This window comes from Drosophila erecta, unplaced genomic scaffold (assembly GCF_003286155.1).
Source record: "Drosophila erecta strain 14021-0224.00,06,07 unplaced genomic scaffold, DereRS2 tig00000092-arrow-pilon, whole genome shotgun sequence".
Lineage (NCBI taxonomy): Eukaryota > Metazoa > Arthropoda > Insecta > Diptera > Drosophilidae > Drosophila > Drosophila erecta.
Window position 1 is genome coordinate 9,648,147 of NW_020825207.1, and position 3,332 is coordinate 9,651,478.

The window sequence follows — 3,332 nt, forward strand, 5'->3', positions numbered from 1 at the left end:
TAAATTCAACATACTTCACATTCAACCTTCATTCTAATATAGTTTAATTATATCTCGCTAAGTAATTAGAAACATAAAAAATTATTTTGTGTCTATGATGAATTAGTAGCTCAAGTGAATTAAGTGACTTAGGTTTATTTAGGTAATAAAGTGGAAACTATGATTTCCCGATATTTATGATTCCTTTTTAAAGGTATATATAAACAAATTAATGAATAAATTTTTAAAAGCAGTAATATTAAATAAAAAATAAATGGGGTTGTCGGAATGGTGAATTAGAGCCGAAGTGGGACCGCCCCACTGGGCATTGGTATTGGGTGTGTCCTGTCTACTGTCGCCGCACTGGAGCGCAAAGTTCAACAGGCTGCCCCACTAAATCAACAAAAAACAAAACCGCAAACAGCCGATAAGCGCCGCAACATAAAGGGGTGGCCACCACAACCTGGCACCACCCAGAGAAAGCCACATGCCCGCAGGACCACCCATAATAACCCAGAGTGGACAGGAAACCAACTGACCCGCATAGAGGCAACTTTCCGACACACCAGCAAAGCAAACAAATGGATCTCACATTAAAATGAACGGCAGCGGAAATATTAGCGAAAATGTTGAAAATTTGTGTATGCCAGAGGACCCACAGGGTGGATGTGTGGTGCAGTTGGAAAAACCAGAGGGAAAACCAAAAAGAGGGGACACTTAACAGGCTTCGTTTGTTGCTATTTGGCCAGGCCAAACAACAGGAGTCGGGGTCCACCTAAGGGGGTCCTTCAGAGGTTGTTCTGCAGCCCAAAATGGATATGCGTTGACAACTGGCAGTCGACGTTGTTTTTGTGTTACTTCAATACACACACATACAAACTCGTACATATCCTTGCTGCCAAGTCCTGGCCAATATGCACGCTGAACATGCAAAGCGAGGCGAAAGCGAGCCACGATTAGGGCGGCTTCTATTCAACCCGCTATAACTGAAAAACTCTGTTTGAAATTAGGTACCCAGTAAGTTTGTTGCTTTGGGGAGGGTTAGGGATAAAACTATGTCAACATTTTGGGGGATGAGTAAAAGTGGTAACTGGTCGGATCGTTTAAATAAAAATCGGTTGGCATGCAATTTGACTGAGTATCGTAGTCATGACATGGACAAATCTACTTTCATAGCTTTATCAATCGAAATGGTAGATGGAATCAGCTTGTTAAGCCATTTATAGTACGAGTATCAGACATGCTGCTTTATATAGGATGGCGAATTTTAGATAAAAATTAAAAACTTTGTTTGCAAAATGTTTTCAACTTAAATGAATTTCAGTTTTTGATTGGCAATAGAATTGAATATAACAATAATCGAGGGGAAACCCTAATTTCAAAGCTTATCTATTAAACAAAACTACAAATTTGAATAAGAAAGGTGTTTTTAAAGGCCAAATGGCCAATACAAATTGAAATAAGATGCCGTTGAGGTGCGAGGGAATTTTTTGACATCTGTTTGCCAGTTAAAATGAGTGGCTGGGGGCTTTGGCAACTCCATTTGCCGTTTCGAGCCCGGTTCGGAGTGTTGATTTTGCCCTGCTTTGTTTCACTTGCTCGTGCCGCATTTGGGTCTAGGGTAGTTAAAGTTTATCTACACTCATTTGCCGTGTTTGTGTTTTTCTACCCATAAACCTACTTTACGGTCTGGAAAAAAATTAAAATACTGTTTGCTGCCTTTTGTTTGTCGCCTTCGATTTTTATTCAATTTCAGTTCATTCAGCGATTTATTGATTCAGTCAGTTGCTAAAATCTTTTAATAGGTTTTCTCACTCACTTCGGTCATTAGGAAATGGGCAGAGCTTCGGAATATAACATATTTAAGGAAACTCACGCACACTTGAACTATAAATGCTGGCCCACAGTATTCACATAAATCAGTTGACATTTTTAACGACAAATTTTTGTTGCTGCTTTGGTTTTTCCAACAATTTTCCTCAAGGGGAAGTGGGCAACGGAATGTGAAGGTTGCAAAAAGACAAAAAATACTTCGAGTTTCCACCAAGGCATTAACTTAATTGCAGCTGAATCATCTCAGAACTCTTTGTCTTGATTTCAATGCCGTAGGAAAACCAAGTAGTTCTGCTACTAAATCTTAACCCTGCCATGCCTGATTACACGTTCAGCTGTTCGCCGGGTAATTGATGGATCCCAGCGAGGGCGGATCCAGGAGTACAGGCTATATAGAGCCATCCAAATGCCGCCCACACACCGCAGGCACAAATCCGTATTTTCCTTATTTTTTTGTCGTTTTTATCTCGTTGTCTATTTTTGAAACAACAAACAAATTATGAGAATGAGAGTGAAAATGGACGACAGAGATTCAGGCAACATGCATGCGTTGCCCATAGACAGGGCCATATATCGTACTATCTATAGATTGCCTAAGTATTTTGTGATTTTTCTTAATCATCATAAATTTGTGTTGCCTTTACCGTCAAACAGCAGCAGCAGCAGCAAAATAAAAGGCAGCAACACGAATAGAGCGAAAGACATTTGGCAGTTGGACAAGAACTTTCCCGGCGACGGAAACATCAATAAATTAGAAATGTTTAGCTCAACTTTGGTGGCTGAGGGGGTGGTTCAGCCGGTTCGGGGGTGGTGTCGGTGCTGCTTCAGTGGGTGGTGGTTGCTGTGGGGCTGTGGGGGCCACAACTTATTGTCTGCGCCTTGTTGAATTCCGTGTGTGTGAAAGGAATTCGTTGATGTCTCACTGGGTTGCCTTTGGTCATAAGTCGGGGCACTTAATGGTCGCCTTTGGTTGGGCCTCCAATGATGTGATTTGTGGAAATTTTGGGGATGCTTCTGGTCCAGAGGGTGGAATCAAAGGTATCCTGCGCAGACGCCATAAAATAGTCACAGGGATGCTGGATTCGCAAAATGGAGTCCTCGTGTTAGCCATCTTATAGGAGGAAGTAATTCAAATTTTTCACTTTTATTTCCACTTTTGACTTGAATACTTACATAATTGAGTAATTATTAATAGGAAGATACACGCATAGTTGCCATCGCTGCTTTCATGCACATGTGGGTCAACTTCGCTCGCGCCTGTAATTCCATATTCAGCTGAACTCTGGTGGGCGACAACGTCACCGAACCCAACTGGCCAGCCCCAACCCACCGGAACCACCCACTGACCCACCACCCGCTGCCAATTAACGTAATTAAATGATGCGTAGGGAGTCAACAGTTGGAGTACTCTGCATTACAAACACATACACGCCCAGGTCCTTGCTGTCATGGCGGGTATCTTATCCTTCTGCTTAATTAATTTGGGACATGGAATAAAAAAAATGGATAAGTTGGGAGTT